The 15,976-nt window shown below is 36.8% G+C and overlaps 1 pseudogene; it reads right to left on the bottom strand.

The window, feature by feature from the left end:
* Nucleotides 1–1,985: 1,985 nt before the first annotated feature.
* LOC149246874 (polyadenylate-binding protein 2 pseudogene) overlaps nt 1,986–15,976 on the bottom strand; it is a 77,345-nt pseudogene continuing 63,354 nt past the window's right edge.

Raw genomic sequence — 15,976 nt, forward strand, 5'->3', positions numbered from 1 at the left:
AGTGGAGGCAGGCAAAGCAGCGAGGGAGATTTGGAGATCAAATTTGAGTTGTATTGTGTGTAACAGGTGGAGATAGTACTGAGTACTTGTGAGGAGTATTGTACTATGTAATGTTACATGTTCTCAATCATTAATATACAGATAGTGTGGGGTTTTTACCTGTAAGCTTTCCCCGGGATACATACTGTGTTAATGTGTGCATGCGATTGATGTTTCATTATTTTTGATGCTGCTAAATTGATGATCAACGTAGAGGATCTTATGCATTGTGCATGTATTCCGCAATAGTGCATGATCAGGATAATCTCTGTTGAATAAGTGTCATATTATTTTATTCTAAAATTTTGAAGAATTTATTTAGGAAAATGCATACACATATAACATTAAAATGATGATTAATATTGGTAATCATAATATTAGAGAACTTCACATTTAAATAGAGTCAATATTTTTTTTAATACTTTATACATTTATATTTCAATTTAATTTTGTAATACTTACAAAAACATTAATTCATCAATTTATGAATATATTGTTGACCTATATAACAACTACAAACATTGATAAAGATAATAATACTTTGAGATATCATTGAATTTTCATTTAACTCTAGAGTCAACTTCACTGAGGTACAACTAACCTTTGATATAGTAACATTTTAAGAGTTCACAAGGATATTAAAAAAAATGATGATTAAATAATGAATGGAGACTATCCTTAAGATTCAACTCATACATAATGAATGAACTTTATTATTACCTCATGCCATAATAATATGCCTATTATAGAGTGCATAGACTCCCAATGGTTTCTTATGGTTCAACAACAAATATAATAGTTGCATGTGGACACTACATCTGAGTATGAATGAAGATGTAAGAAGGAATGCTTCATGTAAATACTAAACGAGAAGATCAACCTCTATCATTATTACACTAATAATTTTCCTAACTATTATATGAATATTATTATTTAATACATAGTTATTACTACATTATAGCCTTAGTTGTAATATATGATTGGTTTTAATTTTGCAAAGTTACTTGTTGAAAACAAATTCTTAATGAAAATAAAATTGAACACACTAATTTACATGGATACTTTCCCGAGGAACCAAAAATGAGTATTATAGAAGATTTTTAATTATATTGTTCTTTACAATACCAGAATATAGTATGTATAGATCATCACATCCATAAATCCAAATTCATTAACCTTGTATTAGAATACAAGGACAATTCGAGAACCAAAAATAAAAAACCATGGTTCAATTAACCTTGTATTAGAATATAAGGACAATTTGAGAACCAAAACTAAAAACCATGGGTTGAAACATTAGACCATTAAAAGCTAAAATTATGTGTGGAAATTTGCTAAAACCAATGTGCAATTTTAGCTTGAAGAACACACATGTGAATTTTTTGAATAAATTCATTTTATCATGTAGAATTAAAAATAAATTAATTTAGCAATAGGTAGTTTAAATATAATCAAATTATTAAAAGGTTTTATATAATCAAATAATTAAAACATTTTTTCTTTGGAAAGAGAATAGATTTGAAAAAAATACCTTTCTTTGTACAAAGAATTTCTAAAAACAAGAATAAACTTTGAACAAAACAAAAACTTTTGGATTGAAATTTTAAATTTGAAATGGTCATATCTAAACACAAACACACACACATAAGTTTCATATTCACAACTAATCCATACTGGAGTTGCCAGCCTTGTATGGTAGAATTTGGGTCATGTAATTCAAACCAAAAATATTCCATAGTTATGGATTGCTACACAAGCAAAGTCAAAATTGGAACCCACTCATCCCCAAAGCATGTAAACATGTGATACAAGACTAAAGAGAAAAATTTAACCAAAAAATCGCTGCTAAAAAATCTTCACTTTAATTGTTAAGAGTCTTTATTTTAACTCAAAGAAATAAACCCAAGGGCCAACTTAATATAATGTATAAATATCAATTTCTAAGACTAAAATGCATAATCAATTGGGTGAGATAATATAGGACGTTCAGGAGGTGGTACCATCCCCATCCCAATTGGATGATATAATATAGGATGTTGAGGAGCTGGTACCATGCCAATTGGATGAGATAATGTATGACCTTTGGGAGCTGGTACTATACCAATTCGATTATATGATATAGGACCTTTGGGATTGCACATGGGGACATGGGCACGAGTTGTTGGTTCCATGTCAATTGGATTAGGCAACTCGGATAAATGAGACTCTAGCTTCTTTCTTCTCTCCTCTTTTTGTTGGGAGAAATGAGACTGTAGCTTTTCTCTTCTCTCCTCCTTTTGTTGGGAGAAATGAGAATGTAGCTTTGCTCCTCTCTCATCTTTTTGTTGAGCCAAAGCAACATAAAGAGATAATATAGGACATTCGGGATTGCACATGGGGACATGGGCAAAAGCTGTCGGTTCCATGCCAATTGGATTAGGAAACTGGGAGAAATGAGAATGTAGTTTTTCTCTTCTCTCCTCTTTTTGTTGGGAGAAGTGAGACTGTAGCTTTGCTCTTCTCTCGTCTTTTTGTTGAGCCAAAGCAACATAAAGAGGCCTGCCCAGGACAACTTTCTTATTCATTTCTACCAAAGCTCGGGATGCATGATCAGGTGATGAAAATGAGACAAATCCTGAACCTTTACTATGTCCATGAAAATCCCTCATTATCTTGCATGAGGTGATTGTGCCATAAATAGAAAACAGTTCTCTCAGCTTGTTATCATCTATGCTATCATCCAAATGTTTTAAATAAAAATTCATTCCAGATTGTTGTCTCAATTCAAATTTATTTAATGCTTTTCCGACGTACCATTCTTTGTCATCAATTTTCTTGCCATTTAAACTCTCAACGCACTTTGCTGCATCATCGACATTCTCAAAATTGACAAATCAAAACACTTTGACTTCCCTGCTACATCTCTCATCACTACCGCACTTATAATTGTCCCATACTCATCAAAGTATTTCCTTAAATCTTCATCATTCATAGACTCTGATAAATTGTTCACAAAAACATTTTTAAACTTGCCTTTTCCATTTGTTTGTTGCTTTTTCATTTGTTCTCTATCCTTCTTTTTCGCCATCTTCGTTTGTTCTCTCTCTTCCTTTTTCATAAATGGGCCAACATAAATGTGACTGTCATTTATCAAAGTACCATTCATACATTTAATTGCATCTTGTGTTGATTCGTCTTGCTCAAAATGCACAAATCCATATCCTTTAGATTGCCTTGATGCATCTGTTGCAATTTTGGAAGAAAGAATGGGTCCGAACACACAGAATTTGTGATAGAGGGTTTGATTGTCTACTGCTCTGTGAAGATTTTTAATAAATATGTTTTCCGACCCACACTTGCAGATAGTGGGGTCACGGTGTGAGTACATTATCCGAATAGGCTTTCCATTAAGGGGTGTAAAATTCAAGCTACGTAAAGCCTCTGTGGCATCTTCAGCAGTGCTATAATTGACATAGCCATATCCCAGAGAAGTCTTGGTCATGGCATCTCTACAGATGAGAACACTGACCACCGGGCCAACCTGCTGGAAAAGTTCCTGAATCTGAGCGTCGCTAACATTGGGCTCCAGATCCCCCACATCCAGAGATTTGGGTCGTACTGATTCATTCGCTTTCTCGCTGCCCCCATTAGTAATAACTTCTCTCGCCCATTATTAATAACTTCACTGACATTAACAACTATGTGTTGTTCTACGGGTTGGACTTTAACAACTGCAATTTCTGCGAGTCTCACGGCAGAAAATCGATTCAATCGAAATAAAAATATTCAAAACCCATCACTGATGTTTTGATCTTTTGGTTCTTGGTGGCAGATTTATCGATTTTGCAATGTAATCAATTGCTTCCTTGGCACAACCTGTAGTGGTGATATACAACTCAATCGTGAGAGTGCGGCACCAATTCAATCGTAGTGGTGATATATACATATTTAAATGGGGTGGACGGAGCTTTATTTCCAACTCTTGGGTTTTTCTTCATGAGTCGGCTAGCTGGCATTTGAATTGTATTTCCAGCGATATTATTTTCGCAATATAGTTGGAAAACTGAGTAAAAATTGTATTTTCTCCATGTCGGTGGAAAACTGAATAAAAATTGTATTTTCCCAAATTCAATAAAAAACGTCATTATGAAAGTAACAATTTGAACAATTTAATTTTATGTTAAATTAATTAATATAGTCTTTAATTGAAGCACAAGGCAGAGATTGCAAATTATAGTCTTTAATTGAAGCAGAGGGCAGATTGCAAATTATAGTCTATTTATATCACGGAAAATGACAACCATTTTATTTAATTTCTACAAATAAAACATGGTAAAAACCAGAATAATTGGTTTACCACAAATAAAACATGAATAATGGCTAATGGTCAATGAGGTATGAGGACATTCCCATTGTATAGAAAGGGCTTTCAGGTCAAATGTCGGGTTCACAACCAGAAATTCTATGTCGTTTTCCACCGAGTTCATGGGGGATGATACAAGGGACTGGGGGGATGGTGGGGATTTGTGGGGAGGGGAGGTTGTAGGACATGAGGGATTCTCAAGAGTCTTCAGCAGGTTAGGATGTGGTAGAGGAGCCAAATTCACAGGGGCCATCAAGGAGGCAGAGAGCGAAGGGGTCATTAGGGGTCTCAAGTGTTGCATGAGTTTTTTCCGTTTTTGCATGAAGGGTTGCCGTTGCGGCGACTCCCTTCAAATGCTCTATGTTCCTTCTGTTTAATTGATTTTTGCACTTTTTTACATGCATATATATATACACTTAGTCAGATATGTACTCATGCTTACATCATCATTTAGATTTTCTTTTTTGCACACTACCTATGAACAGGTCTTGGCTCCTCTTACCTGGATCTCACATCTCACTACATGGAATGCGCAATTTGGGAGCTTAAGACCACTGCCATGGCTTCTAGAAATGCACGAGCCTATCGCGGGTTGGATCAAACTATGCACTTTGCAGTTCTAGGAGCTAGCGTCCCACCTTGGTCATTGAAACTTCATAATGCACAGTCTCTGCCAAGCCTTGTCCTATACTGAACTGTGCATTGCACAGTTCCATTCATCAAGCTTACACACTGATTACTAGGACAGTGAAGTGTGTAGTTCCCATAGTCATTCAGTCACCCCTGTCAATTAAAATTGTGCAATTTCTCTCATTAGATGCTTTGGTTGCTGCTTGATAATGTTGTAAAGTTAGATTTGTAAGAGCTAATGTTTGCTTGCCATGAGTGTCCTTTCTGTCCCATAGGTACCACACTCATGAAGCACTTCTCTCTAGCAGTCATTGTACCATGGCACCAAAGAGATTTGTTTCAAGAGTGACCACTGAAAGAAATACTCAGGAAGCAGTTGAGCAAGGGCCAATTTACTTGCTAATATATGTAGATTCCCAACTGTTTATAGAAAAGGAATCAACACTAACATGGCAACAAGACCAACAACCATGGTCGAAAGTAGCATCCAGTATAGGATCAGGGAAGGAGAAAATTGCTGACATAATAAAGGGAGAACAAAGCTGCAGAGTGAAAGCAGATCAATCTTAATGCAGACAAATTTGATAGCAAAAGAAAAAGGAAGAAAAGGACATAGACAACAAAGCGAAGGCAGAGAGAAAATTTGAGCTTGCAGGTAGCATAACTGAGATCTCAGCAAGAAGAATAAGAGTCTAAGAAAGAAAAATAGTTGAGAAGAAAAAACATGAATAAGAAAAAAGTCAAGGTGCAATAATAGAGAAAAAAATGCCAATACAGGTTGATAAGCTAGAACAACCAAGAACTGAGGATGAGAGTGAATAGATGCAGGTTCCCTCACCAAAGTTAGAAAGAGGAATGTCAAGGCTCACCCCACCCTTCATTATAAATAGAACCTCATTACTCATAGAATAGGGTTCTGGAAGCCAATATTTTGTCAACGCATTGCTTAGAGAAGGCTTGGAGAGTATTGTGATGAGCCTTAGATTCTCCACAACGTAGAGCAAGTATACTTCTTTGGAGGAGTAGGTGGTGTTGACTGTAATGGTCCACTATTGGGGATAGTGGTTGTCAATGGTCTAGGTATGGATGGAACTTTCACTTAATAATAATATAATTGATCCAACATGTTTTCATGCATATGTTGTTATTGTAGTTGGACTATTCTCGTTGCTTTAACAATGTATGCTATTTAACTTATCCATTTGTGTATGAACTATTTTTTATATGATTGTATGAATCTTGTTGAAGATGTGTTGTTAGATTAACCCATCACTTTAGTTTTTGGACTATTCTACTTTCTAGCTTGTGATGTCTTTCTACTCGTGTGTTCCTTTCAGACTGCGTACAATTACAGGCTGCTAAGGGACACACTTCCTTTTCCCCTCTATGTGGAATAACCTCTATGAATCTCACTTGACTCATCACAAGGTCACACACTTTCTTCTAGCCAAAGCTATATTACTTACCTTTGTGCACTACCGCAGCGAAGGTGCTACTTTACTATGCACTGTTGGGAATCCTACTCCAAACAATTTGAGGTCTAGTTGGGACTTATTACCGGGAAGATCTCCTTGACATAATGGTGGGTCCAACACTTTCAACAAAGAGGTACCTAAAAACTGTTGTCGATCTGTGAGAAATATTCGACTTTGTACATCAATACCTCATCCATGATGTTCTATAGGGTACCGTCCAACGCCATCATAAACCTGAGCCCCACCACCCTCAACGCCTTTGTTCCAATGTCTTTGAGAGAATTGTGCCATAAGATGAGCTATATGATGGCAAATTAAACATCGAAATGGTATACACCAAAAATCCAGTCTCTGATGTATATGGATTTTGTCCCAAACCAGATCTATATGTGTAGGAAGGTCCCCAGTGAAGCCACATTCTTTCAAAATCTAAACTACCATTTTGTCCCTAGCCCCTAAGCACTTTGGATCCACATATATGAATTTACCAATTTCATTTCCAATGTCTATAAACACCCTTTTGGTCCATAATTCAATGGGAAGTCCAGGAAGCTTCACCCAAATCAAATTATTGTGAGGGGTGTCCCTAAGAGGGTTAAGACTAACATACCAGGGTTGAAGTGACAAAACACCACATTCTCGAAAACATGACAATTTGAGGATTTTTTCCAGGTCCTCCTAGTGTAAGAAGTGGACGATGAACCACGAGTTCACAAGTTTTCTGACTATAGGAGTGTAACCAAGGAGTGTTTTCCACTGTGTTGAAATCGATGTATGCATCTCTTCTTCCTGTAAACCCGAGTAGTAACAGCTCCCCACAAGTTCTCTTTTCTATAAGCTGATCACCTGGTCCAAGAGGAAATCATACCCAAAGATTAGAAATTGTGTCTGAGGAGATGTTCTGATCCCATGGTGTTGATGTCTCGTATTAGGAGCCCAAGTGGAGTCATGGCAGTTCAAAAGGTGTGGTAGTTCCACACGTGAGGCAATTGGAAGGCCCCCCTTAGCCAACTGTATTAGATTATTCTTCGTATTCGGTAGTAATGATGTTGCATGTCTCTGCATGTCTCTCTTTAGACTTCAATTAAACATCCATTCATTTCCCCAGGAAGAAAGACGCTCCAGCAAAGGTGGCTTCGACATGTCAACAATCTCATCGACCGTTCTCCTTTGTACATTTTTTGATCCATGTAGTGAAAAGAGAGGGGACTGGAAAAGTTAGGGGAGACAGGGGGGTCAGTTCCTGAAGGCATAAGTATTACCTCCGTAGATGAGAGCAGGGCTTTTTCGTTTGGTAGAACAACTTTTGTTTATTCTAAGGAAGATTGTTTGGGTTAGAGAAGGAGCCTTTTCTCAGATTGATTTTCCTCTTCCTTATATGTTAAGAATCAGGGTGTTGTTGTGAGCATAAATATGAATGAGATTTGTGTTTGTGCCCATTGATGACTTACAGTTTATGATTAGCTTAGATTGTTTGAATGTGATTCTTCATCATAGTTAATTCATGAGTAGTCCCTGATTTGAAACTATGTTAAACATCAGTTGCAAGCTTTAATTCCATAAAAGGAATGTGTATTCCTGTATGAGTGATTGGATTGCAATTTAGAATTGATGCAACCTTATTCTTATGTGAACCAGTAATTGATTCATTTAGACTTGCGATTCATATATGATGTTTAACCTCTCTTTTTTCATGCTCCTGCAGGATAGATTAGGATAGCTAGAACTAGATTAGAGTAGTTAGAAGTAGTGTAGATAGGATTTAATACATAGAGGTTAGTTTTTTTTATTTTGTTGATTTAATTGAAGTCTTTCTCCTGGAAGCAATCTAACAATGCATTTAACAGTTTACGGGGTCCATTAAAACCTGTTGGAACTAGCCATTCTAAATGAAAGTAGGTCTAATTGGGGCTTGCAATTGGGTTAGTTCCCCTTGTTGTTATAGCGAACATTCGCCATGTCAACAAATTGGCGCTAGATGGAGGGCCTGAACCGCGCCGTCCACAGCTTTTCAAGATTTCATCTATAAGTGCCACACATGGATTCAAGAAGATTAATACATGGATTGTGAAGGTCGAAAAGACCCCTCCTCTCATTCGGAAAAGCCTCATTTCGAAGAAGAGACAATATGGGAGTATCCTGTCACTCAAGAACAACCAGTCAGAAGACTTACTCAGGCTTACGCTCATTCCATATCACATCTCCCTATATTTCATTCATTAGCTCCGATAGCAAAAAGAATTCCAAGCGTCTATCACATAAATGAAGAAACGTTTGCAACCCCTTCTCTTGAAGATATTGTGCTTGATTCTTTGCAGAGTATCAACTCTCCTTGGGAAGAATCCCTAAGGATTACCCGTGTTATCACCAAAATAGGACCCTGATAGGCTGTTGATCAGACTATCTTAGTGTAACTATTTCAAACCAATATTTTAGCTAAGGCTTAGCCTCCTCAGCCTGAGAGGGCTCTCTCAAAGGGTTAATGATATTGATTAAAGATATGGATAGTTGGCTAACTCTATGGTTTGTGATTGTATATGTTTATAGGTTGAAAGATGAAGGCTGGATACCATTGGGTTATGGAGTCAAAGTATGTTTTAGTACCACAACAAGATCAACTTAACATGAAGTCAGGGCATAGAGAGTTTTTATACATCAACAAAACAAAGATACAATGCAAGGAAACACAGTTTATAAATACATGAAGGAAGTTAGAGCATCATTGATGAGTTCTAAGTAACATGTATTCATACTACTGCAAGTAAGTGAAAGAGGAAATCCATGAGACAATAGGACATTAAGAACTCTCTTTGAATCCTGAGTAGTGAAGCCAAAACATTCTACCTAGCATGGAAGTCAAGGCATTATAGAGTTCAAGTGCAGAAATGCAAATATAAAATAGTGAAACACAATTAGTTTATCTATGAAGGAAGTCAAAGCATCATTGATGAATTTTGAGTATCATAAGTAAACACCACTGCAATGTAAGTATTGGAAGATGCCATCAAAACAAGAACATACAAGAACTCTTCATGAATCTTGAGTTGTCTAAGTAGAAATTCTACATTAGGTTAAAAATATACACAGTCTGCACATAGAGCAGCAGCTGAGCCAAAAAGTCTCCCACCCTTTGCTATTTTGACCTCTTTCTTTATATAGAGCATGTAAAACATGTATTCCTTCATTCCTCATCAAGAGAATTCGAATTTTCTATGAGTGACACCTATTCTAACCATAAAACAAACCATTAATTAGAACTAGTTGTTAACTAGCAGTGCTAGTGACCTAATACAACTAGGAGTGTAACTCCTTATTATGATTTCAACAACCTTACTAAACATTGAAAGAATTCTCTGACAGCTGCAACCTCATGAGGTCGAATTTGATGAAGCCTCCCACGTTATCACCATACTGCAGATGATAAACCCTAGAAATTAGGGAACATGTTTCCCTGTTTTTAGGTTTAGGATCCTTGAAAATTGGCACGTGGGGCAGAGCCTTTATCTTCTCATCCATGACATATTTTACGAAATTGAAGGAGGTTTTTGTATTCCATGCTGTCTAGAACAAAAACCTCTTTTGGCTTTTTAAAACACTTCCCCAGCTGTCCAGAATCTGTCCTTGAAACACACGTGTAAAACAGGAAATATATGTTCTCTGAAATTAGGGTTTCAAAGAAAGCTTAGTATCTCCCAACTGAAAACACTTATGAATAAAGTGAGATAGTTTATTGTAGCTGGAGATTTTATTAAGAGAAACCTCCTTCAAAATTTCAAAATACCTTTTCCTGTGACTAGAAACGGATCTTGAAAAAGACTGCTCAAACCAAAAGACAAAGCTTGACTTTCAACAGTATTGTAGCGCACGTTTAACCATAAATTCCTCCCACCTCATAACGAATGTGAAGAAACTGAAAGAGGTTTTTGTATTTGAGTATGTTAGGAAGAAAAACCTCTTTTAGTTTTGAAAATTTGGTTCTCAGCTACTCAAGAACCCTTCTGGAAGTTGACTAGTAAAAGCAAAAAACAGAGTCTTTTATGCTGAAACAGGCTGCTTCAGGGGTTTCGTAGCGCGCTACGAAAACTCAAAGTTCAAAATCCCAAATTTCGTAGCGTAGCCAGTGAAAATTCTGGGTTTTGCGCTACGAAAATACCTAGAGTGAGTTTTGCACTACGAAAACCTTGACACAAGTTTGACACATGGAACTTATGTGTGATGTGGGACCAGTGATAGGAAAGAACAGAGTATTGAACCTATTTGACCATACCAACAAGACTCTCTTTTAGATCTTAGACTCTAAAACAACCATGGAAAGACTATACCAAGACTAACATCAATCCTTTGGAATCAAGTTGATGTCAAAACACATGGTGAGGCTTCTAGGACATGGAATGAGGCTGTGAAACTTTTTTTTGGAAAAGAGAATGACACTTATTGAGATGAGATGACTCAAAACCTATAAGACTATGAGTAGAAGCAAGGAAAACTTTCCAAAGCTTAGAAACAAAAATTTTAGGGTGATAACAGTGGCTCCACTAGGGATAGTGTGCCCTTGTGGTATACTAAGAACTTGTAGCTCTAGTGCCGCTATCCATCCTCTAGAATAAAACTCTGAACTTCTGCCCAATTTGCTCCTGAAGCCTTTAATGATTTTCTACAAGAAGAATTCAAACTGCACCTACTAAAATAGATGCTTAGTCAACCTACCCTGAGCTTATTTGCACATTCCTACCTACCCTATCAGCTGCAATCTCCACTTGTAGCTCAAGGAACATGAAATTTCCAATGAAGCCAGTCATCGATCTGATTTGACCCTTGAATCTCTTGACTGCATTCAACCTCAAAATAACCATGATAGTGAGATGACCAAATCAACTTATAATGTATATGATCTTCATAATGCAAATGAAAATGAAATACTGATGTGCAAAACTTTGCCATGTATTCATTTATAGGGTCAAAGAGGACATGGTTATTTTGATGATCATCATAACATTCTATATCTTCAGACAACTGATTCTCAGCCACACAAAATTCCTTTGATATGCTATCCAACTGCCTTTCTGCATGATTCCCATAGACAATGTAATTTTCCTCACTATTATGATCATTCTTTGAAGTAATCTGCTGCAAGGAATTACATAAATGAACAACCTTTTCCTCTGCCTGAGGGTTATAAAAAATTTCTTCCAGTATTTCTTCTTGGTGTTTGCAATTATTTTCATCTTCATTATGATCTGAAGATTGACAAGTCTGCTGCATCTCTACATTAATCTCGGAGGATGTAATATGATTTTCATAAGTAAACCCCTGCTGATTTTCATGCTGCATTTCATGGGATGTTATCCTTTCTTCTTGGTGTTGAAATGTATTGCTATGAAGAGCTTCTAAAATTTCTTCATCCATGAATTCATCATCATCATAAGAATCCTCCAAATATTGAATAAAACTCATAGAATGTTTACAACAATCTTTGACCAGCAATAAGGAGGGATGACACTCTTTATACATGTCATAGAATGCATCATGGAAATTAGCAAGAGAATATAATGAACCATTTTCCAAGCATTTATACCAAGACCATGCTTTTCCTTCTAAAGTGGTCATAAACATCTCCATGAGACAATCTTCAGGAAACTGAACCTTAAGACTGCGTACATGCATATGGAACCTAACCAAATGAAGAGCAGCATTGTCCTTCTTTTCATCTTTGAATATTGGAAGATCATCTAACCAATCAACCTTTGTCATAGGATTTGGAAAACCAGGGATATGAGACCGATTCATAGGGGCATACCTAGCATTCATTCTTGCAATGGAACTCATCTTGAAACTTCATCAAGCTACTGATCTTCTAGCAGTGGAGTCACCTTCCAATTTTTTATTTGATGTGTGGAGTCACCAAATTAGTTTTGTAGCCTCAAAAAGATGTCTAAGCTCTTGCTACCTTCAGAAGTTCAGCTTCTTAATTTTAGGAATGAATAGATTTCAGGCTCCCGACAGATGCACCAAAATGATATCACCAAAATAGGACCCTGATAGGATGCTGTTGGGTCCCTATAATACTAGTGATTACCCCATTACTATTATAGTTATACCCCTTATTTATATTGTTGTGCCCCTATTACCCACATATTGTTATTTCTGTGCCCCTTAGAATCCCTCTATTATTATTTTTGTGGCTTAATATTATTATTGTTAGGTCGGCTGGATTATATTGTGACTCCTTAGACTCCTATATATAGAAAGGAGGTTTTGTCATTTGTATCATCCAAGAATTGTTCATTTATGTAATGTAAAGGAGGTTGCCCCCTCGAAGAGGCTGAATTCTAAGGCGTTGATCTTTCTTTTCTATCTTTTCTTGAGCTGGTTTCATAACATTTGGTATCAGAGCTTTGGATTCTAGGGTTTCGCTGCTCCAAACAGGTCATCGTGGAATTTTCGCTATAACTTTTTTTCTGTGACGTTTCAGAAGTCGCAAAAAAAACCCATTTGAGAAGAAATCACTCTGAACCTTGGGACAGAATTTCAGAGTTTTTCACATGATATTTTCGGAGATATGATCTGAGGAAGTTGGTCTTTTTGCAGACTCCTGAATTACACTCAAAACAGGTGACCTGGGGAAAATCGTCATAACTTTCTTTCTGAGCATCGGATTGAAATTTTGTAAGAAGGTACAGAAATAGGACGGACTGTAGTTTTCTTTTAGATATTTTTCAGAGTCAAAGGTTGAAACAGTGACACGTGGCACGTCGTACAAGTTCGCTCTACTGAACTAGTCTATAATCAAGTCACTGTGGGAGATTTTGCATAACTCTTCCTTGGAGAATCCAATTTGGGTCAGACTTGTGGCATTGGAAAGAGGACACAAAGGGCTACTACAGGTCATAAATTCAAAACTAGATGATCAGAAAGTACAGAGATACATCAGAGGCAATATCGAGCTCCTACAAAGTGAAAAAAGGTGTGTAGATTTTCTTTAATTTTTGCTTAAGCTTGGTTTGAAAATTTATTTTGAAGGAATTCAAAGGGCATAGTAGAGAATTATTATCGGTAACTGATGCCCCGAGGAAAGAAAATGCAAACACCTAGTAAGGAACCTGAAAGCTCTAGCATGACTCATGAAGAAGAGGAAGAAATGCTACATGATATATCAAAATTACAAGAACAAGTGCAACAAATGTCACTTGCACAAAAAGCAACAGAATCTAAAATGGATGGTTTAAGGAAAGATGTAGAAGCTAAGATGGATGGTTTAAAGAAAGGTGTAGAAGCTAAGATGTATGGCATGGAAGCTAAGGTGAATGGCATGGACGCTAAAATTGATGGCATGGATGATAAGATGGATAAGTTGCTACAAGAAATAGTCACTAATGGTGAAAGAGTACTAAAGGAAACTCATGATGAGAAAAAAGAAATGTTAATCATGATTTCATAGACTCTAATGTTGGATCGAAGACTCACCATGTTCCAAAAATCGATATGAGGAAGTTTGATGGCAAGGATCCCGCCACATGGATATTACAGATGGAGCAATTCTTCGATCTCAATAATGTGCAAAACACACAAAAGGTACGTATGGCAACTTTATATTTGGAACCAAATCAGTTTGTATGGTATCAATGGCTTTGTTCTCGTAAACAATTTATCACTTGGGCAATTTTTACGGAAGAATTGATAGCACATTATGAGGATACAAAAAGCAACACTTTTTTTAGCCAATTGATAAGTCTCAAACAAAAGGGTTCAATAATGGAGCACATTGAGGAGTTCCAAAAATTGAACATAAGGGTAAAAGATATTCCAGAGGAGCATAGGATTGATGTGTTCATAGGGTCTTTAAAGGATAATATCCAACATGATGTGCGCCTTTGGGAACCTGATTCATTAGAGAAGGCATTCAGGTTAGCAAGAAAAATGGAAAGCAAAATTATGGCAACTAGGAAGCATACCACTCACAACTATAAAGACGGAAGTGTTGTTGCCCATAGTCTTCCACAACCTACAAGGTTGACACCACAACAATTGGAAGAAAAAAGAGCAAAAGGGCTTTGTTACAATTGTGATAGCAAATACACAAAAGGTCATAAGTGTGCTGAGAAGAAATTATTCTACATAGATTGTGAAGAGGAAGAAGAAAAGGAGCAAGAAAGGTCAAAAGAAGAGGATATATTCCAGGAACAAAGCCTAGATGAAGAACAAATAAATCCGACCATATCTTGTAATGCATTGGCGGGAATTACCACTCCTCAAACCATCAAGATAGAAGGACAAATCAAGAAGAAAAAGGTAATAGTGTTGATTGATTCAGGAAGCACCCACAATTTTATTCATTGTAGGGTAGCAAAAGAATTGAATTGCTTCCTATATCCAGCACCAGAGTGTCAAGTGATGATTGCAAATGGAGGAACAATAAATTGTTCTGGAAAGTGCCATAATATCAAGCTATCCATGGGAGAATATGTATTGACTAGCCCAATGCTTTCCATTCCAATGGGAGGTGCTGATGTTGTACTAGGAGTCCAATGGCTACAATCCTTGGGTACAATAGCTTTTAATTTTCAAGAACTTTTCATGAAATTTTCTGTGGAAGGAAAGGAAGTTGAATTAAGGGGTATTGCAGGGAAACCAGGAAAGATAATCAGCTCTAATGGCATGACAAAGCTTCTAAAAAAGGAGCAAAGAGGTGTAATTGCACAATTATGTTCGCTAGATGTTTCCACATTGGAATCATCTATTTCTCCAGATCTCCAAAAAGTCCTGGACAATCATTCCAAGGTATTTGAGACTCCCAAAGGTCTCCCACCTATGCGTGATCATGATCATGCTATTCATCTGATTCCAGGAAGTGTTCCTCCAAACATCAGGCCGTACAGATATCCCTATGTCCAAAAAAGTGAAATTGAACGTATGGTTGCAGAAATGCTAGAGGCTGGTATAATTCAACCGAGTCAAAGTTCTTTCTCAGCTCCAGTAGTATTGGTGCACAAGAAGGATGGATCATGGCGCATGTGTCCAGATTATAGGGAGCTCAACAAGCTCACTATTAAAGATAAGTTCCCCATTCCTGTCATTGATGAATTACTGGATGAATTGCATGGATCAATTTACTTCACCAAGTTGGATCTTCGTTCGGGATATCATCAAATCAGAATGAAGATTGAAGACATTCCGAAAACGGCATTTAGAACTCATGAGGGTCATTATGAATTTTTGGTCATGCCTTTTGGCCTTACCAATGCACCTTCAACATTTCAAGGTTTGATGAATTCAATTTTCAAACCATTCCTTAGAAAATTTGTGTTAGTATTTTTTGATGATATACTAATCTACAGCAAGTCTTGGAAGGATCATGTTGAACATGTTGACAAGGTGCTACAACTATTGGAGGAGAAACAATTATATGCAAAAAGATCCAAATGTTTCTTTGGAGTCCAGGAGGTGGAATATTTGGGTCATATTGTATCTCATGAAGGAGTTAAGGTAGACC

The sequence above is a fragment of the Pinus tabuliformis genome, chromosome 7, assembly GCF_031772625.1.
Source record: "Pinus tabuliformis cultivar Carrire ecotype Pingquan chromosome 7, CPIR1, whole genome shotgun sequence".
Taxonomy (NCBI): Eukaryota; Viridiplantae; Streptophyta; class Pinopsida; order Pinales; family Pinaceae; genus Pinus; species Pinus tabuliformis.